Consider the following 23,063-nt stretch of genomic DNA (forward strand, 5'->3'; position numbering starts at 1 on the left):
AAAGCAAAATTGTCTTAGGGTCTGTCTCTTCTAGCTGTTTAATATTTAATATTCAGTGGGCTCCTTGAGATGTCGTCCTGAGGGCTTGTGAGCAGCTGAAAAGCTGTGAATAGTGGTTGACAAGCTGGGAGCATCTCCACTGAAAACCTGATGTTCTGAAGCCCAGGTTCAGGAGAATCTTAGTGAGCAGTTTGTCCGGCAGCGCGTTGAAACCTGCTCAGTTAATCACACTTTCCCTTCTTGCTCCTCTTCTCTTTTCCCCCTTTCTTCTGTCTCTCCCTCTTCTTATCTCTGAGCACTTGGTTCACTTGCGTCTTTTTCTTCATTTTTTCTTCTCTTATTGAACTCCTTCTGTCTCCCTCATCTGATCACAATAGAAAGTGACGTATTTGATAAACGTGTGTTGTGTTTCAAAAGCAAATTAAATTGTTTTTCAGTTTAAAAATCAGCTGAGTTTAACCTTCTCTATCTTTCCGTTTTCTCCTCCACTAATGGACAACTTTGCCCTTTAACCTCTGTGGGCTTGGGTATCAGCTCCCTGTGACTTTCTATGTTTGTAAGTTTCCCTCCGTTAATGTAAGTGTTATGATGACAGGATTTAGGGGTGTGATGTCACGTATCAGATCTTAACCTCCGTACAGCAGGCACACTGTAATATGTCTCCCTTCCTTTCCTCTCTAGACCTGGGCTCCAGCCCCTCCTCAGCTGTGTTTCTGGCTTTCTCATGGGGCGCGAGGTTGGCCTGTCCTGCGTGCCGTGTTGCATTTCCCCACTGCTTCTTGTGTCCTGTTGGGGTATTGGGGTGATTCTTTCCAAGCAGTAGCTGAGCTCTGCTGGTTCCCCCAGGGTCTCGCGCTGCGCGGATGTCTCTCCACCTCCTCCGCCCTGTCCACTGACAGACCCTTGGGTTCCTTGATGGCTGCCTCTAAACCCTCGGAGGGCGGGAACATTCCTCCCCCTGCTGCTACGATTGAGCCCGTGCTGGGTACCACGTTGCTCTCTACACTTGCTTTCAGTTGTTAAGGCTTCCCAAGCTTTGGCTGTGCCTCAGCGAGCCTGCTGTCGAAACCCTGAAGCTCTCCTGGCCTCCACACTCAGTGGTAGCAGCAGGTGTTGGAATTTCTCCAAGCCCCTAAGACCTGGGAGCAAGAGACTGGCTGTTTGACCTAGACCTCAGGACTTTCCAAAGCACCAGGAAACCTCTCCAGAAGATATGGAAAGGTAAGATTCCGATTTCTCCAGGTAGCTCTTCTAGAAGCCAAAAAAACCCCCTGCAGCCCTGGGCTTACCGTAGACTAATAGCTGAAGAGTGTCCTTGGGGAACGCTGGGTTTGGTGATAGAGCCAAAATAGGAGTTTTGAAGTGGCGACGCTACTTATTGAAAACGTATCTTTTAGAAATTTGGTGTGATACTCACATTTTTATTCTACTTTATTTATATTAAACTTAGCATTGAGTAGATTTTTTTGAAAATATTTTTTCCATTCTTTGAATTGGAATCTAGGACGTAGCCCTTTCTTCTTTTTCACGATCTGCATTGTGTATCTGGTAAGACAAAAATTGAGAAACAAAACAGTTAAAAATGAAATAGAAATTCTTTATTTTTCCAAATGCCTGTATTTTATTTACCTCTCTGTTAATGTTCAAAACCAGAAATACTAAATGAATGTATCCTCAAATTTTTAAAAATCAAATTCTTAAGTCCATAATTAATTCAAAAGGAGCAGGAAGAGCAGCTCCTCTCGTGGTACTGCTAGGGTACCTTATAGTCCTTTGTCAACAGTGACCGATTGGCATTCTAAATGTAGCGGGCTATTATCTTTTAGGGCTTTATTTTCAGGTTTTTAAAAAAGGAGATTACTCTCTGCCCCTGTTCTTTGGGGAAAAAATCATTCCACATGGGCTTAAATAACCTGGATGAAGGACGTCTGTGGGGTCTTCTGTGCACGGAGGAGGCTGGGAGGGAACACCAGCAGCATCTGGGAGTGACTCAGCACAGGGCATCTCTCCAGCATCATTGCCTCTGTGACAGCTGTTCTTCATTCATACCCTTTACTCTCTCCCCTGCCTCCATTCGCAGGCATGAGTCTGTGAAGTGGTATTAAAACACCTCTTCTGTATGAGATCTTTGGTGGCCTTCCAATCAATTCATGCCTTCTTTTTTTTCCCCTTTGTTCTCTTTTCAATACGGATTTAATCTCTTAATTGATTCCCTGCAGTTGGAGTCAACGCTGTTTGCTGTCACCTTGAAACTCTTTCATGTCAATAAGCAAAAATGTAACTGAGATTTTAAAAATGAAAAAGAAGAATGTTTACTAATAGCTGTACAAAATGAAAACTAAGATTTATCTTTGATAGTGCTTATTTACGATGCTTATTTTTAAAACTGAAATATCTTCAACTTGGAAATATCCAAGTTTTATCCCCTCTAGACCTCAAAGGACATGTAAATAGAATGTTTTGAAGTTTTTCTGGTGCTTTAAACTGAGTGATTTCATATGTAAAAACAGAGAAGGGAGATTTTAATGCTTTAATTCTTAACATTTATAATGAGCTTAAAATTTTTGAAAATGCATGGCACAGTCTGAAGCTAGGAGTTTGCATTGTTCTCCAGTTGGCATTTAGAGTGCATTTTCCCTTTTTTATTTATCTAGAATTCTTACATTTCACTGGGACAAGAAATGAAACAGAAAATATGTATGTGTATATATATATATATATAATTTTTAAATGATTTAATTAAATATTAATATGGAGTGAACTTGTGGGCATTTATTAAATTACTTTGAAACTTTAAAATTACTTAAAAATATTTTTAATGGAACATAGTGAATTAGCGGTATTTGTTGTATTTAATGTTTTATGGACAAAGTAACTTCACATAAGCAGGACATAATACAGTAATATTTAGTCTCGTGATTGCTCTTTTAGGGCATAGAGAAAAGGTACATGATATCCTAAAATAGTGTTGTCATACAGATCCTAGCAACTATCTGAATAGAAAATCTGTTGAATAGATAATAGAATGACCCTTTTACAGATAAGAAAACAGAGGACTGAAAATTCACAATTTCTTAAGCCCAGACCCAAGATCAGCATCCAAGTCACTGAATTCTAATCTGGTCACTTGCCTCTATGCACTGCTATTTATTTCAGTTTACTATCTTGTAAATATGGCAATTTTCTGAAAATTTAACTTCTTAAAATTAAAAAGATTAGACCTATGTGCATATATAAGCAGTTCACTTTCTGTTTCTAAGCAAAAATTTTTAATTGACCTCCACTGTTTCCAAAATTGAAGAATTCCTCAGCTTGCATCTTTAAAGATACCTGTTTATTTGTGGCATCTTGGAAGTGGGAAGAATGCACATTCCCTGTGCTACGATAATTATATTTGTGTGAAATTATTTGATATATTTATTAATTAAATGATTTCTGCTTGGCTGACTTAGAATTATTACTTCGAACTCTAAATTTTCCCTGACTTTGTTGGATATCTACCATCATTTAATAGGACCATGCTCGGGCTCCTTTGTAATGTGATTCTTTGGGAGGTATGATTGTAATCCAGCCCCCTTGCATGATGTCCAAGGTGGACTCAAGATCCAAAATGGACCTAGGTGAAAAATGTGTGCAAAACCAAGAATGTAAATTCTGAATTCTCTTTTTAGGAAGTTCAATTTGAAAAATAGTTGGGGTACTTTTGGAATAGGAATTTGTAACACATCAGAAAAAATGCGAAGTACTTATTCTCTGAGGGTCTTAGAAGTCTTAGGCTAGTTCTCAAAATAAGGTCTTCATCCCAATCATAGTGACCTCTGAGTGTTTCTGCCGTCAGTCAACTCGTAAAACTCATTTCCCGCTGTTTCCTCTTTCCCATCTATTCCTTGTCCATTCTTGGAGAGTCTGAGAGCTGTCCAGACTGGTGGGATATGAGCAGAATATTTACAATAGATATTGGGAAATGTCAAATATGTGATATATTTTTTTGATATATTTTCTTTGTTGTGACAAGTAAATAAAGGCTCCCAGTCTCATTAGACGTATCCACGTAGGAAAGAAAGAAGAGCCAGATCTGCACTTGCTCAAAGCAACCAAAATTAGAGGACAGTTCTAGGAATGAGACATTTTTTATACTTTTAGGGGAGTTTTACACTTCAAAAATAAAATATTCGTGTTCATTATTTTGTTGTGTGGAAATAAAGGCTTGCTGAATCAGAATTATTCAAAATTAAAATGATCTCTTTAGTTAATTATAATTTATTGATTACCTACTACTTCCAGTCCCATTACAATAATTATCTCATCTATTCTTCACAAAAACGCCTGGAGGTTTGTAGTGTTATTATTTTACCCTTGCAAATGAGGCAGCTGAGGCCGAGAGAAGTTGAATAACCTGCCCAAGATGGCACAACTGGACACAAGGATTCAAACCCGGGGCGTATGGCTGCAGGGGCCTGCCGTGGAGGTCCTTGTTAGTTGTAACCCCTGGCAGTGAGTGCTGGTTTCCAAATTCAGTCTCCACCCTTTCCATGGCCGGGTGCCATCACGGTGCGTGTGCCCAAACCTCCGACCCCGTCTGGGCTGACGCTCACTCACTGGTTATTCGACCTTGGAGAGGTTACTTATCCCCTCTCAGTGGTAGTCCCACCCACTCTTGAATATGAATAATATCATCTCCTTGTCGGGGTTTTTATGAAGATTTAGTTTAATTTAATGAGACAGTGTGTACCAAGCACTTAGCACAGTGACGAGCATGCAGAAAGTAGCCGGTAAGTGGCTGATGATGTTACGTAATCTTCCCAAGGTCAGACCCAAGCCTGTCTGACTGGAAAACTAGACGAAACAAGAACACACACACACATACACACTTTCCACAGGGAGCAGCCCCAGCCACGGATCCATAGCACAAACTCATGCCCTCTGCACTCTGGCACTGCCTCTCACCCTTTTGTGATCAATAAATCATGATGTTGTGTATGCTGACAGGAGAGGATAAATGATTTAGGGGAAACTCTAGGAGAAGGGCTTCCAAGGATTGGAGTCCCAGCCCCATTGCCTACATACAAACTGTGTGATGTTAGGCAAGTTATGTAACCCATCCAGGGTTCTTTATCTATGGTGTATGAAGCCAATAACAGTATCTATTCTATTGGGTTACTGTGGGCAGTATGTGATATAAATTAAAAAAGCTCCAGTAAATGACTTTTATTAATAATTGGTAGACATACAAACATTTCTTTAAAAAATACATTATGTTCACAGAATGAAACACATGGTTTGTGAAAATCAGAAACCCATAGAGTTTTAGAGATGGATAGGATCCTGGTAATTAGATAAACTTCCGTTCTCCAAGAATCTCTATGCTTTCTCTGTCACAGCCATTCTACCTCAGGGGCAAGCCAATGGCGAAAGGGGGGAAAAAGGCGTCAAAGGTCAGAACTGACCTAAATATGGGTGGTTGTACCATCAGGAAGGCAGGTGGACCTCTTGTCTGGGCTGACGTCAGTGGCTGGCATCGAGGTCACCACTTGATGGGAATAGCCCTGGGTAAGCAGATGGTAGGGTTCTCGTTCTTGTGTTCTTTCTCTTTTGAACCAGAGCCCAAACCAGCAGCTGGGGCTCAGGTCCTCGAGAGTGAGTCAGCCTGGGCTGCGTTGAGTGTCAGGGGTCAGCCTGACAGGAGGGATTTCTTAAATTCTTGCTGCTGAAGTGTCTGCCCTCCCTGACTAGATTCTCGACTCCTTGAGATCAGGGAGGTTTATTTTACTTATTTGCAATGCCTTGGAGAGGGTCGGGGAAAGAGTGGGCACTCAATGCACGTTTGATAATTAAATAATAGAATTTAAGTTCCAGAAATGGGACAGAAGAACTCCTTTAAGGAAATCGTGGCCACCAAAGGCATCAGAAAACAAGGCTGCAGTGCTGGAAGCATAGGACACCCTGGGCCTCCCTGGTGGGGGCGGGGGCGGTTGCACAGGGGTGGAAGGGAAGGGTTAAGGCGGACCCTAGGGGTCGGCTAGGGAACTGAACCTACGTGATTTTTGTCATGACTGCGTTAGGGACCTGGCAGAACTGAAATGGTCAGTGTAGCCTGATTGATGAATGTAGGAAAAAAGTATTCCAAATTGTTTATAAAACTTTTCAAGCAGAGGACAAATTTAAAGAATCGAAAGCTGTTGGAATCCATTTACATTCTTTTTTCATATAGTTAAAAATGATATTTCTGGTACTAAAACCTCAATTTTGGTACTAGAGACTTGAGGAAGAATGTATCTGTAAATATGTCATTGATGTATATACACTTCTATGAAGAAGTTATCAAAATATGGTTTTAATATGTAACATAAAATTATAATTTGTAACATATGAGCATAAAGTGAGGAGCTTGTGCAGATGACGTGGGAAGTCAGGGTGTAATTCTTAAAGCTGAAACATTTGTGCAGGACGATTGGTGAAACGTTCAGTTTTTTTTAAATTTTAAGTCTTACTACTCTTTTGATGTGTATTCCCCAAAATAAGATGAAAGCATCTTTCAATCAAAGTCTATATTAAAAACATAGAACACATTAAAAAGAACGAAGAAAATTAAGTGTGCTTAGTGTCAAACCTAACAGTTTACATTGATGCTTAAATTGCCATAACGGTGTTTTTAGGTAATCCAAGCGAGGATTCTAGGTCCTGGGCCAGAAATGTTAGCGCCCTGTATCCAAACCCAGGATCTTCTGTGCTGGCACCTGGAAGACAGTTGCTTAGAAATTTCAGCTAAGAGTTAAAATCAAACCAAATGTTTCCATGAGCACTTGTGTCTCTTTAATTTGAAAAAGACCACATGTTACAGTAGTGCTTCTGTTATATTACGATAGTTGGAACTTTCCAGGGGATCTCAAGAACAGATTCTTAAATCACGTGCTAACTTATCACACATTTTTAAAATTTTGCTTTAAAAAACACACATGGATGTGAAAGTAAACAAAATTGAGTCTGAAAATGGAAAAATAATCACTAACAGGTGTATCTTGTTTTGTAGAAAGGGAGTCCCTCTGCTTTCGTTTTCAACTGTGCCTGCAAGCCTGCCCTCTCACTCGCCCGCCGCCGTTCCCACTCTGTGTCGACACAAGCATGCCCAGAGAGGGAAAGACACACACACACACAAGCTTTTGCTTTTACCTTAAGACACTTACTCTAGAACAGGAATTGCATGATGTTAACTCTCTATAATTCTGTTTAATCGTTTGCATCTATGGCTGTGCATCTCTGAATTGTACGTGGGTCTAGCATCCTATCTGTGTGACGAAACACTGCAGTGCTGGGTTTTTTCCTGTTTCTTATTTCTTAATGGCTGCTTTTAGTTTGTTCTGGCAGTTCATCATGAGACTTTTAATAGGTAGTAAGTCTGAGATGTCATTGAAGCAGTGCGTGCTGACTAACGGAAGCTGAACTCACAGTAAAACCCCTCACATGTGCGGTCGCTTAGATGACCGGAGGACTCGCCCTTCTCCTCCAGCCCTCGCCCTGGACATGTTCTTTGCAGTTTAGTCTGTTCTGTTTTCCCCTTTTAAAAACATAAGAGGCAGCGGTACAAATAAAAGCCATGGGATCTCTTCCAACGGAGAATTTTGTCTACAGAAATACAGTGTCAATGCTGAGAGAGAAAATGGTGTAGACAGAGTGAGCGGTGTTTGTGCTCATCCCCAGTCTTGTTTTCCTACCTGGCAGTTGGCCTTTGATGTGTGAATTTTTAAAAGAATCTTTCAATTAGAAAAAAAAGAAGTTTTCCACAGGGAACACGCTAAACAAATATTTTTAAAAACCTGTTTTTATTGAGATGGATGGCTGTAGAGTTAAACCATTATGTATATAAATATGTGTGTGTACAACACATTAGACATAATGTGCAGAGACTGATAACTTGCACACCCTTTCTGAGTAGAATGGCAAACATACTAGTGTAGCCTGGTGGTTAAGAGCGTCTGCTCTGGAGTCACATAGCATGGGCTCAGACCCCAGCTCTGCCACCTACTACTGTTGGTGCATCTTTGGGTGAGTTATTAGACCTCTCTGAGCTTCAGATAGCTAATCTTTATAATGGGGTTAGTAATAGAGCTATAGGACTATTTTGAGGATTAAACAGATTAATAAGCCATTAATTAATAAATTAATAAGCAATTAGATTGTTAATAAACCATAAATGAAACGATTAATGAATAAATAATAAAACATTTAGAGCGGTGCCTGGCGTACGCTAGGTAGTCAGTAGGCTGTTGTTATTGTCTTGCTGTGCCTTTTGTTTTATGCCTGCTTCTCACAGAAGTGGTTAGTTAGCCTCCTGTTTTATGAGGTGGGGCTGATGGGAACTGACAGGCTTAGAAAAAGGTAAAATGGAAAGTCAGGGTGCTTCCTAGCCAAGAGGTCAAATGTCAGAGGTCAAATTCATATGGTAGGATGGGGTCCAAATCTTAGAAAAACTTAAGGATGATTCAGGGAAGGGAGCTAACCTTAAAACAGAAATGATCCGAAGTTGCGTCCTTGGGCAGGGGTGTTTGCAGGCGTCCCTCTGGAAAGCTGGGAGAAGCCTCCTCAGATGATCCATGTCAGCTCTGCCTGTCAGTGTCTCATGTCAGAAATTTCTACCAATATCTATTTAAACTATTCTTTCCTTACTTTAAAAAAATATTCACACCTTTCACAAAAATAAGCCACATTCATTATTTTTAAAAACTTTTATTGTTCTTCTTCCTTTCTTGTTCATTTTCTCCATATTGTTCCGTCATTTTCCTGAGAAGAGTTTATTTTACGGGGGTTAACGTGAGAGTTATCATTTTGCAGAATAACCCTGATGTACAGAATAGCCCTGCTGTCCAGGATGACCACATTTTCCTGGGATAATTCCCATTTCGTTTTCTATTAGACATTGTAATCACTTTTTTGAAGTTAGGAAAATGTGGTCCTGCAGTTATGTTTTACAAGGTCGGGAGGACCATTAAAGCGACCGTTATCATCTACAGCAAAAAGCGAAGGTTGCCCTAGAGGAAAGTCCTGAGCACCTCCGATTAAAAACACTGAAATAATGGAGGTTTCGGGGGCTATTTTAGTGATTCCTGACTGGGCTGGAGACCTCTGACATCCAGTTATCACAGCAGTGGAGGAGACCCCTGTCCGAGGCCCCACACTGCATCTCTCAACAAAATCACTTTGACTTAAGAAAACACATTGTCTATATTGTATTTTCAGAGTCCAGGATGGAGGGGTCAAGCTTATACTTTCTTTTAGGTAGTTAGTTATAATTTTGGAACTGTGTTGACATATTTTCAAATGAGCATTTAATAAACTCTCCTATAACAGAGAGTTTCTACCTGTGCTATATTAACATTGCTGCATGGAACTAGACCCCTGAGAAAAGGACATCTCAACTCAGAGGAAAGTTTGATTTCGGTTTCATTATAGAACAAAATTATTTTTATTTTATTGCAGTAACATTGGATTATAACATTATATAGCTTTCAGATGTACATCGTAATATATTTCGAATTCTGTGTAGATTACATCATGTTCACCACCCAAAAACTATGGTCCATCCCCTCACAAGTGAGCCTAATCACCCCTGTTGCCCTCTCACCTCCCCCTTTCCCCCTTCCCCTATGGTAACCACCAATCCAATCTCCGTTGCTATGTGTTGTTTGACAAAATCATTTTCAAACATCTTTACTGGGTTGAAAAGTAACAGAGTGAAAAAGAAAGTTAATCATTTAAAAAATACTAATTGAATCGACATTTTATTTTCAATAACAGAATCTCACGTTGAGTTAAAATTATTCCTTAATTATTTCTAAGTTATAATTGTCCATTTCAAAAATATTTGAAGGTTAGATCTCATGTTTAAGTCTTCGAATTGGCCATTTTCTGGCTGTAACTCAAGTATACCAATTCTTATGGAATGAGACCACTGTCCACTTAGGGTTCGTAGTGTTTTTGGCATTTTTTTTTTTAATGGAAGCCAGGAGCTTTACAACAAAGGAGACTAAAGATCAGGTAAGAAGACCATGGACAAAGCCCTGGACTTCGGGTCCATTACTCTGTTGTGACGGGTCCCTGTTTAATCCCCATGTTACTCTGTGTGTCGCGTGTCTTTGGAAGCATGCCCACCATTTTGCCTCCTGGACCAAATGAAATCTCATAGGAAGAATGCACAGCACAGCACCTTTCATAAGCTCAGCTTCGCCTTGTTTGTGAACTAATTAATTTATCTGAAACGCAATAGAAATGCAAATCTAAAAGTATTCTGAGAAAAGTAAATCTTTTCCTGAGTCCTGCCCACTAATGACACACTTGTATGTTGCTCTCATGATCACTAAAATTGAAAGTATAATTGTTGTTTTTATAATTGATAGTGTAAATTTTAATCTCTTTAGAAGAATAGTGGAGTAGGAGAAAAGAGTCTAAACTCTTCTTTTCCTCAAGATAAGTATAAATTGTAAAAATCAAGATCATATTTAAAATTTATTCTACAATTTTGAGATTGATTTTTGTTGCCCAAAAGAATTTCACAAGAGAGAAAGTGAACATCATGGGAAGAAAGATAAGGTACAGAAAACAAGCATCTGCCTTTAAGGAGCAAATGTATTTTTAACAAACACTAGAGAATATAGAATTTGCTGTATCAACAAAGTGCATTATTTCTTCAAGCAGCTGGATAAGCCAACGTGTGTTTATTGAATAAATGAGTATGTGTTAGTGAAAATCAAAGAGTGATTGAGTACATGACTGAATGGATAAGCTTAGTGGTAACACATTCTTCCTGTTTTTTATTTTTAGGAAATAATACTCATTTTAAAGTATTGCAAAGCATTCATTGAAAAAATTGAGTGAAATTCCTCATGTTCTCCTGTTGGAATGGGCAATTGTTACAGTAGGTTGAGAACCTTTTGTGTTATAAGATGTTGTTTGTATAGATTGAATTACTCTAAATTTATAGAGCTTGGAGGAATCGGTAGATGAGAAAACACAAATCATAAGCAGAGGGCAGTTAGGACTAGTCTAAAAATAAACATTGGCTCATGAAATCACATCCTAGATAAAAAAGAAGGAAATGGATTTAGAGAATTACAGTGGTTTAGAAAAATTTGGTGTGTTTTTCTATCCTATTTTCAGTTAGTTTTGATGGTAATTGTTGTTAAAGGAACACCACACACTATATATTTTTAAACATTTAAGCAGCAGCGGCAACACCCATAAATGTATTGGATGTCTTTGCTGTGGAAAAACAACCCTGGGCTTGCCATTATCATGGCAGGTTTTTACCTGCTGGAGCAAAGGGGTGAGGAACCGGGTTAAATATCAGTATGAAATTAAGGCTTTCTGGAAGTCTCAGGACGTTATGGAGAGCATAGTAAACATTATTACAGCATGGGAACAGAAAGACTGGTTGCAGCAATAAACTGAGGTGGGACTTTGAAGAGAAAGGAAGACAGCCTTTGCTGCCAGAGAAGCCAGCTCCCATCCGCTCAGTCCTGGCCGTCTCCTGGGGCTCACTCCGCGGGAATGTGTCCCAGGTACTAAATAGAGTGCTGTGTAAACACACTCTTTAGATATTTGAAAATGCTCAAGTAACAGTTCTGCAGGGGTTACTGTGTAATTATTTCTAGCTGCTGCATTTATCTATCTTGGTACCAATTTATAGAGCTAGTTTTTGACAAGTGTTACCTGCAGTGTCTTGTTTCATAGTTTAAAAAAAGCACATAACATTTAAGAAAAATGCAAACATCAGTGGCTTTATTCAGTGACTAGAACTGGAAACTTATTGCCTACTATTTCATAAATCAGTAGCAGAATGTAACATTATATCTGTGACAGGTTAAAAAACAAAACAAAAAAATGGAAATTTGGACTTCTGAATGAACAGTTTATCAAAACACTAGCTTCTGATTTTATCTGAGCTTTACTGTAGAAAGGTTTTACTATTTCTACAAAGCCTAAAGGAAACCAGTGAACTAGAAAAGCTGAATATCATTTCTGACTAATCTATTAGTCATCCTGATAATAGGAAATTATTTAGTTCCTATTTTTTATAATAGTCCATCTTGAACGATAAAATCACATAGCCCACTCAAAGGTATTTCAGGAAAATTGCTGTGATGCTTTGGGGAAAAAAGTACTACTTAAAAAGTGGGCACAGTAAGTGTTTTGCATTATGCGACTATTTAAATCACTCATTTCTCAATCTGTAGGAAATCTGTAGCTGAAAATGACCTCAGGGTTTATAGTGTGGGTGATTAGGGATGGGGCATTGCCATTTGCCAAGATAAGAAATGTAGGTGTTAGAATTGCTGTGTTCTTTCTTTTTAGGGAGAATAAGCAGGATCGCGTAATTGATGTGGTTGAGGATGCTTGGATTTGCAGTAAAATTATCTCAAAGGCATTCTCATAGAACTGACAGTGCTGTGTCATATTCAGAGAGAGGATGTACAGTAAGAAGAAGGAGATAAAGACATCTCAGTGCATCTCTCTCTAATCAGCCGTCAGAAAGGAGAAAAATCAAAGAAAGTGGCAGAGAACAAGCAGATTAATAAATAGGAAAAGGAGAATGGAGCATTATCAAGAAAGGCAAAAGAGAAAAGAAGGAAGTAGTTAATGGTGCTCAGTCCTGCTGAGAGGACCAGAAATGATATGAGGACACTGACTCTGACAGTTAAAAGGATGCTAGTGACCTTGGAGAAAGCCGTTGATCAGAATTGGGAGAGAACACACAGAGTCCTCACTGCAAACCTGATTCCAGGAAGATGAGTCACTAGTAAGTTGCAAGATATGTATGAGGACTCAACAAGTTTAGACAGCCCTGTAAAGAAATTCAGTAATAAAAAGAAGAGAAGTGGGTGTCCGCTGGAGAATTCAGCAGAGAAGATTGTTGCGGAAGAGAGGAGGTTGTAATTTCCATTAAGGGAAGGTACGAGAGTAAGTGGAGAGAAGAAGGAAGATGGGTGGAAGCAGGGATGATGGAGCACACTATAAAGTAGAGAAGTTGAGAAGGGGTCAACAGAGTGGGTAGAGAGGTTGACCTTAGAGAGGAAGATGAACCAAACACTTCCCGAGTCAGATTAAAGGAGAAGATGCTCAGCCAGTGAGAGCCCTCTCCTTCACATCACCTCCTCTGTACCTTCAGTTGCATCTTGTTGTCTGGGTGGCTCGCTGCCTTCTGCTCACACTCCTTTGCGTATTGCTTTTTAAGTCCTTTAGTTTAACTTTGCTTGCCATATGGTCGCACCTTGACTGTACGTTTTGTGAGAGTGGGGCATGTTGTACCCCTGTACACGTTGCTTAATAAGCTCCCTTTTCATGTGATTCCCGCATGTATTTTCAGTAACCCCAAAGGCCAGTGCTTTGGGGAGAGAGGTTTTGCAGCCCAGCCTGTCCGTCGTAGTGCAGGGCTGAAGGCTAATTAGCTGCCTGTGTGAACCTCAATTGCTGTTTCTAAAACAAGTCCTCAACTTCAAACGAATGGGACAGGTTACTATATCAGACTTTTTTATTTTCCTGGTTAAGAAAGTTAAATGCATAACAAAACATAACTTAGATCTCATAAGTGGGTACTTCTGAAGCCAGGTGAAAATTTTAACTATAATTCGTTGTAGAAAGTGAAAACTTTGACTGAAAAAGAAAATAATTATGATAAGACAAAACTTTGTGAAGTAAATGGTTGCTAAATGCTATGGTTTGTGCTACTATTTATATCAGCCAAATAAGATTAGGTTGTGTCCTAACTGTGGTCTGATTCACACTCTGGGCACAAATCCCACAAGTAGAATAGTCGACTTATGTTTTCTGATTCTTTCTTAGCAAAACTAATTCTAAGCAAAAGTTAAAAATGAAAAGCTATCCTTGCCTCCCATTTGGAAAACCCGTAGTAAATATATTTCTATTTGTTTATACTAAGTATGTTACTACTTGTTTATGGTAAGTATGTTAGTATTTGTTTCATGGTTACTACTAATCCACTTTCTTTACTTTTTACATAAATGATCAGTGATCCATTTTTTTAAAGGAGAGCTCCATAGACACAGAAAGATTATGAACTGGCTACTATTTTAGTGGTTTTAGACTCAATATTATACTGAAAGTGAAATATTGTATCTAGTTAAATTTCTAAACTATGTAAAGCTATAAAATTTGTAATGTAAGGCACTGGATTTTATTCCTCCTGAAAATATTTGGTTTCATTTTTCTTCAAAATAAGTAGAGACAGAAAAATGGAAGGGTGAGACAATATATCTAAAGAAGTGAAATGTGGCCAAGGACAACTTTCATATATTCATTTTTTTGTGTTTTTATTATTATTATTATTATTATCCAAAATCATTTAGAACACTGATTGATTATGACCATTGGGCAGTTGCATAAACATCTTATTTTCTTCTGGAAGCGCCCAGGGAGGTATGAGAAGGCCCTTTAATTGCACTGGAATTTTAAATTGAACCACAGTGTTGCCCTGACCTGCCCTCTAGGTTCACCTGAACCACTCTCCAGTCTAGACTCTCCTCTCCAGCCTCCGGGCAATTTTTGCACCTATCTCATTGTCTCACATTCGTGCCTTCTCCTCATTCTGTCTTCTCATAAAAACCTCCCACCCAGTTTTCTTAATTAATAACAACTCGTCCTTCTAGACTCAATGCCAGTGACAGTTCCTCTGGGGAGCCTCCTTTGGTCTTCCCATTCCTTGTGCTATGGGAGATGTGCTTCCTGTTGTCATTGTTGATGGATTCGAGTCCTCTGGGATGCAGCAGGGACTCTGGCCCCAGCTCTGTATCTCTAGTGCTTGCTCTATCGTGGACATGCTCCTTTAGTGTTGCTTGAGTGACTGCATGCACCGGTAGCTGTTTTGTTTTGGACATTAAGCTAGATTTTATTCTTATTTGTTAGGGAGAAGCATGGACATAAACTTTTTGCATTATGTGGCGTGTTATTAAACTAGTTGAAGTCTAGTTTGTAATGAATAGTTTACAAAAAAATAGAAATAACACTTGCAGAAATACCTCCCTTTTTAATTAATGCATAGACAGATTTAAACTATGTCTGATATATGTTTTGATCTTTAATTTGAGGGTATCAGGATAGCCTGTGATTATTAACAAAAATACACCCCAATTTCAGTGGCTTATCCCAGCAAAGATTTATTTCTTGCTCTTGTAAAGTCGATGGCGCATGCCTTCCTCCAGCGACTCAGGGATCTAAAGTTGCTCCCTTTTCCTCCAGCGCGTGGCTTCCGACGTAGCTGAAGCTACAGCAGAGAGAGAGGGGGGAAGAACATTGGCTTCTAGTCGTCTCTTCTCCGAAGTTAAACCGCTGTTTATGCTCAGGGTCCCTGGGCTAGAATTATTGTAAGGCTCAACAGAGGCTGGAAAAGGTAGCCTTTGGGGTACTTACACAGAGAATCAGTGCGTGGAAATTGACCAAGCCAGTGTGGGTTCTGCTTTGTCTCTTATGTTCTGAGTTTTTGGGGGGCAGTGATGGAACTGGCAGACGGATAAGAGGATAAGAGAATTCACTGGGTGAATTCAAGTGTAAAACATTAATTCCGCAGCTATTAATCGAGTCCTTGTTATATCTCATGTGTATTAATTCCTGAAGAAGGGTCTGTCCCAAAGATCCTAATCTTTTTGGCTTGTGGTCCATTTTGAGAATCTGATCAAAGTTATGAAACACAATACACATCAGCACTTAACCCTAAAATCTGGCAGACAAGTTTAGGGGTTTATGAAATCTCTGCAGCCCAGACGTTTGGTTGTTCCTTAGATATAGATTCATTCAAGGAGAGATGCAGACAATAGACGAAACTGTTGATAAAAGCATGATTGAGAGTCAGTGCGAGGAATGCCTGGTAGCTTTTAGTCATGGTCTCTCTTGCTAGCCTGTTCTGTATGAGGCTTTAACGATAAGTGGGTTAAATTTTTCACTGTTTTTTATAGTTGCTTTTAGAGAATCAGTGCTTTGCTATTAAAATATATGCTTGAGTTTGAGGGTCATACAGATTAATGAAAGGACTATAAGAGATTTCCATTGCTTAATTCTATACTCCAGGTCCCTTCATTCTTTAAAATTGTGAAGTGGATCTCTTAAACTAGAGTTTTGTATTCTCAATTACTTCACTCTAATTTTACATGTTTCACCATATGAAAAGTAAATGTCTGCCCCAAAGCCCTTCATTTAGAGGGTAAAACAGGGCATATGTACCCTGTGTACAGAAAGTTAATATCAAGTTGACATGTGTTTAATCATGCCTTTAGAATTATTTCTCTTCAGAATTAAGTACTTCTTCTTCATGCCCATTTTACAGATGAGAACATTGAGATTCAGAGGTTTTGGGTTTTTTTTTTTGAGGAAGATCAGCTCTGAGGTAACATCTGCTACCAATCTTCCTCTTTTTGCTGAGGAAGACTGGCCCTGAGCTAACGTCCATGCCCATCTTCCTCTACTTTCTATGTGGGATCCCTACCTCAGCTTGGCTTGCCGAGAGGTGCATAGGTCCACACCCAAGATCTGAACCCTTGACCCCCAGGCTGTCGAAATGGAATGTGCGAACTTAGCTGCTGCGCCACTGGGCTGGCCCCGAGATTCAGAGTTTTTAAATGATCCTCCCCAAGTCTTTGCTCCTATGGACATTTTTATCTATTTCAGCAGTTTTCTGAGTAGATAGTAATTATTTCATCAAAAGTCTGCTCTCCTCACCAGATTTGGAACGTACTGAAAGGCCTAAGTTCTCTATTATTTATCCTGATTCCCCCGGAGCCTGGCACTTATTTGGGTGCTCCATACATGTTTATTGAGTGGAGGAGTGAGTAAATAATCCAGTGAAAGTATTTTTTTAAAAAAAGACTGACACCTGATCCCTGCCCAAGTGTCCGACAGGCAGAGTCGCGTCGTGGTTTGGTACGGGGACGTCAGAGCTCGGCTTCACACACCAGCTCAAGCTCATGCTCCATCAGGGAACTTGGCGATAGCATTGCCCATTTATAGTGTTGATGTGAGCATTAAGTGAATTTGTCTGTGCAAGGGCCTGGAGCAGTGCCTACGTCCAGTTTAATTTTGCTTTACAAATTTAAACCCCAAGGATGATGTAATTAGGACATAAATATTTAAATTTTTCGCTGAAATAAGAATTAGAGAGGGGATATAATTTGACATTGATTGAATAAAAGGAAGCAAAATATTTTAAACTTTAGCTTATTAGTATGCATTTCCATAATCCTGGAAATTGAGATTAAATTCACATTTTAGTTTTAGCATAAAATATTTAGGTGCACATTATTTAAGATATCATAAAGTTTAAAAGCACTTAAATTTTATAAGATTTTAAATTAACCTTTTCTTCCAGAGTTTATTTTCTTTCATTGTCAAATGAGCATTCAGTTGGAAGAATGCAATCACTGATGAGTGAGCAGAGGATGTGATCCTGCCAGGCTAACTCTGTTACTAGATATAGTCCAAAATTTAGACTAATATACTGAATGTAAGTGTTCGCCTGTTGTTCTTGTAAACAATGTATATTTCAAATCCAATTTAGTATGAAAATTATCCACTAAATGTGACTCTCTTTCCAAGAATTATTTAATCAGCTTCCAGCAGATTTCAGTATTCTAATAGATTTACAACAACAAGCAACACAAGATCTCAGGTGTCTTTGCCGTGTGTTGGCTGGAGTCGTCCCGAAACATGAGAGAGTCGCCATCTTTGCCGCCAACAGTACCTCTTGCCCAAGTGAACTGATAAATAGCTGTCACAGGAATGGCCTTTGTGTCCCTTCAGCCCACCAGAGCACAGGGAAGAGAGCCTGCTGCCTTTTAAAAAAATATATATACAAATTTGCTTCTGGCCTCACTTCCATGACACTTTGTTTCTCATGGGAAGAAGCAAGAATTCCAGAATGACGTGCAGTGGAAAGACTTTCTGCCTTCCTTTGAGTTATGTACCTTGTAACCCAGCACAGCGGAACAGCATGGGCTGGTGATAATCATGAGACGCGAGCATCGGTTTCCACAGTTTTATGAAACTGTTTTCTGATTCATTAAAATGTGTGCTAAGAAAGACAACAGTTTCCCTGACTTATGTTTTATTGTGCTCAGGTGCAGTTTTTATAGTCTCAAACTAAAATAAGCAGATATCCCAGCACACTTTTTTATATATAAAGACTGCACAAAGAATTTATTACTCTGTTCTTTTCTGAGATTGATTAGACTTAGTGTCCTTCTCAGTTTTTATGTGCCACCGACAGCATTAAACTGTTGTGAGTTAAGCCTGTTACCCCTTTATGAAAGATCTTGACCAGTATCTGCTCCTTAAAAAAAAACAACTGAGTCCTAGAATGTGCCTGGAGGCAAGGGAGCAATCTGGGTTTGCCTGACAGAGGACACCCTGAAGAGAGGTCCTGGGTTTAAATATCGTACAGACACTTCTCCCTTTTTTCTGTAGTTCTTAAGGGTCAGAAGTTCAGCTGTTCGTGATTTCTGGTCTAGGAGCCATGGACCCCTCTAACAGGGCGTTTGTCTTCAAGTCTATGCTACTTGGAAAATTGAAGTTAATTATGTGGAATAAAATAATGTTACTATGCCCTCAGAAAATCAACTTTATTATAGAAATTGTTTTCTTCTTAGTTTTCACAATGATAAAAATATGATTATTTTTGTTCTCTATCCCAAAGGAGGTGTGTACATGTATGTGTGTGTGTGCACATGTGTATACTCTTGTAGTTCCCCAAACAGATTTTAAGGCAGTCATGCATTTCCCCTGTGATGTTACCGTGCTGATAATCCCAAATGTAGTGTGTCCTATGGTAGGGAGACAGCCGAGGAATGAGAAGACCTTGTTCTGTCCCCAAATTCTTCATTTACTGTCAGCGTGACGCTTGGGCTTCACTCTCCACATTTTCTAAGCAGAGGTCATGGAGTCCTGAATTACGAAGGATGCCTCGTCTCTCTCTCCAAGCTGCTGGGAGGATGTGATCATCGACAGCCCAGTACAGTCCTTTGCCCAGAGAGGCCCCTCAGGAATGGTAGCTGTGGTTAGTAATATTAGCTGCTATCCTTGAAAGTGACATGAGGAAGGAGGCCAGTCAATTTTCAGAAGCCCTGATTGTAGTCAAGACCATTGCTACTCATTAATTATATGATCCTTGGCCAGTCATTTCACCTCTCAAAGCTGCTTTCTCTACCTAAAATAAGGTAGCATCCGCCTTGATGACTTCAAATGACTGTTGTGAGGATTATAGAAAATAACAATGTGTAATGTAAATGTAAACAGTGGTAGTTTTCAAATACTATCTTTGGTACTAGGTTCCCATCCCTGCGAAAGGGGCCTTGCGGGAGCAGGGGAATCACCCAGAGACTGCATGTGGGAGGATGCTTAAAGACCACTTTCGTTTCAGTAATGTGATAATTAGGGTTCTGAGAGTGTGTGGCGCTTTTTTTGTGGGGAAGGGTGGTGGAACAGGAGAAGGGATATGTGGAAAACGATGTCAGAGAAATTGAATCTCAGATGGTGTCTTTCTTTTTCCCACCTTATTCTTGTTTCTTTGTGTTACTACTCCTATAGGATCCTGATTATAGCCTGACGTATGAATGAGCGATGTTACTGAATAGGGAAATCTAAGCTTCAATGAGATAACATAAAATGATCAAAGCAATGAGATGCAATGAGTGAGAAGTAAGGTTGGCCCATGTCATGTGCTGTCAGCATGTCAGGATATGGCTGGTGGCAGACGAATGAAGAGAACTCATATTGGAATTGGAAATATGGGGGGCCACCGGGTCCATGGAGCAGAAAACACTTGAGAAGTTAAAACTGAAGATAGCGGTGTGTGTGTGTGTGTGTAAGTGAATATTTGTGTAGGTTGTGTTTAAGAATAAAAAGGATTTGTTAATTTTAGAATATTAAATTTCATATGCCACCTCAATGTGGATAGCTTTTAGCATCCCATGAAGAGTCAAAATGTGTGTAAGGGAAGAATTATTAGACTTAAAAAATAAATTGTGATTCAAGGAGCTTTAAAGTCATGTACAAGTTTATCCACTACTTAGAAGTATGTCGTTATCTTTGATTACTGATATATTTTATTAAAGATACTTTTCATTTATTCATATCTAAACATAAATGTTTTCAAGAAGATAGTAAGTGTAATGTTCAATCACTGGCTTCTTAAGAATTGTAGTGAGCTTGATTTATGAAATAAAAAGACAAATGATTAAGGAGGAGTAAAGGAGAGTTGAAAATTACCTTCTGGGGTTTAAGTGACTTGTTAGAATAAAGGATAGAAAAGAAGGCAAAAGCTATTTGAAAAATAAATATCTCATTCACTTTTAAGTATCCAAGTTCAGTTAGTTTTCTTCCTAATTGGTTATCTTTCATTTGCTCTTAGGAATGAAGAGAATGAATTGAGATATGCAAGTGACAGCATTCTTTTTTTCTTTTTCCTTTTATTCATATGGATAGGATCCATTTTGCTTCTTTTCTGATTGTGCACTGCATTAGAAAGCACTCGTTTAGCTGTCCTTGTCGTCAAAGCAATTGAATGATCCACAGTGGTTGATCTCTGAATTATAAAAGGTATCATCTGGTTTTTAAATTAATGCATACATGTGTTGTAGGAAGATATCAGTTGCTTAAAAGTACGTTAACAAATATCTTGTATTTGTTAATTTCTGTTGAAGGGAAAACAATTTGACTTTTTCAAAAGCTGTTTGGTACTTATAAACCAAGCCTGGTTATTCCCCTGGAGGTTAAACCTTATATCCCCAGAATGACGGAGTTTAAACTTGTCCACCTCTTCTATCAGTTGACTTCAATTACATGTATAAGCAAGAAATGGTTTCTGCTTCCTTCTTAGTTGACATCGGCAGGAACTATTTATATCTATATTTTGAATTAGTCACTTGGACAGGACAGATGACATCGCAAGTTTCAAATCATTTGACTTACAAGAGGAATCCAAATTGATTTGTTTGCTAACAGATTGCTGAACTAAATTTCAAAGATTTTCTCCTTATCTCATGTAATTTTTATTTAAAATGTTATTCAGCCAAATTTTTCAGTTATTGTTTGCCACGAGATGCCTAGTTGGTTTCTGACTGTCTAAGTGGGATGGATGCAACGGTATGCTGGTAAATGTTTAACAACCTGTTCTCTGAGGGGGAAAAAGACCCCCGCCCGCCTTGATTTGTCATGATTGCTGATTTCTGTGGTAGAAATACTAACACTGTGACTGATTTGAAGCTACCAAGATGAGGTCACTGAGTAGAGCTGGGCAGAGATGCACACAGTCAGCTGATGCCAGCCGGGGCAAGGGGGCCCCAGCACGCCCCTGGAGGGGTCGGCATCACAGAATCCCTGATTTCCATTCCATCCTGATTTGAGGGAGGCATGAAGTAAGAGATAAACGACGGCTCTAGATAGCTGCACTGGTGTTATGAAGGGGATTGCTGCAAGTGAGCCTAGCTGTGTGCTCCAGGCCCCTTGTGTTGGAAGAGCCAGTTCCGCCGTGACTCATGGTGAGTTAGGAAGCTAGAAGAGGGTTCGGACGTGATGTAAATCGTCTGTGTTGCACAGGGCCTATCATTTGCAGTCAGACCGGACTCACGCTCTAAAACTCAAAGCAGAATCATACCCCAAGCATATTCCCAAGAGAGACTTAGAAAATTATAATCTTATTGCCTCTTGAAAATGTTGGCCTTTTTCCTCTTTGTTCAGCTTCTCCCAGGATACCTGCTTGTCAGGTTTCTAGTAGATTCTTTTGGCTTTGTCATGGCAACAAGCACCTTGGCCAGGTCCCTAATGATTCTCAGATGTTTAATTATCTCTAGTTTCCAATATGCTGCTTCTGTCACTTTTTTAGTATCTTCACCCTAACACTTCTTGAATAGGTCCTTGGCCTGTGCTTTTAATCAGACTAGTATTCCCTTGCTTCTCCCCTCCTCCAGGACAGCTTCCACATTTGTGGGAAGCCGGGGCAGCCCCCTTTTGTACCATAACATAACAAAACTGTAATAAAAGCCCCGCACCCATTTCCGAAACCCTGGGGGTTAAGATTAGTGATAGTTGGAGATTATGCACCCGTCCAGTAATTATCTGTGGTCATACTAATACAGATTTTAACTTTTTTTGATTGATAGAATCCAAGTTGAACAAATCCTTCCCTGCTTATTCCATTTAGATCACTCACTCATCCTGGCGTCTCCTTCCCTTCTCCCTTCTTACCCTTCAAGTCATCTCAGGAATCGCCCTTTCTGTGAAGCCCCCTCTTGCTAGCTGCTCTGTTCACAGACCTGTTATGGCTTCCTCTCTTGTTCTTCTCCTTGGGGCTCCCCTGGCATTCCGTGGACTCTTCTGTAAGTGCCTCGACATTTATTATAATTCCTGGTATTTTCCTCCCCAAGTTTTATTTTGAAAAATTTCAAACCCAACAAAAATTACAGGCTAGTATCGTAAATACCCATAGACCATTCAAGTAGATTTGCCAAGCAGATTTATGTATTCCTACACATTTCTTCCCCCAGAGGAAATAAGTTATACATGTCCACTCCTTTTGTTTCATCCTTACTGAGATCCTCCTGTCCTTGAATTAATTATGCTCAATAATTTTTGACAGTTTATTTCTTGATTTGTTCATTCATCAAATGTTTATTGAACAGCTACTATGTAACAGACACTGAAGCTGAACCTTGAAGGTTTCAGTGAGTAGACAGCTGGACTGTAGAATATGTATATAATTGAGGATGGTTAGATCATAAGGAGAGGATAAAATGTTACCATTGTAAGTGGAGAAAGGAACCCATATACACAGATCTATGAAAGTACCATCATTCATTGATGCAGTCATTCAGTTACCGACATTTATTGTCTATTCTCTACCAGGCACTGCCAGGTGCTCTGAGTGTGAACAGATGAGGCTTCTTACCTTTAAAGAATCCAGTCTCCTGTAGGAGACAGAGATCTTCAGAAAATGCAGTGGATTGTGCTCACCGATGGAAGTCCAAGGGTATATGGAAATAGGAGAGGGGGCTGGGTAGGTTTCCTGAGTCATT

General features: G+C 39.5%; 1 protein-coding gene across 21 annotated transcripts in view; it reads left to right on the plus strand.

The window, feature by feature from the left end:
* MBNL1 (muscleblind like splicing regulator 1) overlaps window positions 1–23,063 on the plus strand; it is a 169,532-nt gene that overhangs the window by 65,304 nt on the left and 81,165 nt on the right. The window contains exon 1 of one of the 21 annotated variants that reach the window (XM_046667095.1): window positions 725–1,221. The exons of the other annotated variants lie outside the window; for them this stretch is intronic. The gene's annotated coding sequence lies outside the window, so the exon portion shown is untranslated. Of the gene's footprint in view, window positions 1–724; window positions 1,222–23,063 lie in introns of those variants that run through there. 21 annotated transcript variants of the gene reach the window in all.

This window comes from Equus quagga, chromosome 1 (assembly GCF_021613505.1).
Source record: "Equus quagga isolate Etosha38 chromosome 1, UCLA_HA_Equagga_1.0, whole genome shotgun sequence".
Classification (NCBI taxonomy): Eukaryota; Metazoa; Chordata; class Mammalia; order Perissodactyla; family Equidae; genus Equus; species Equus quagga.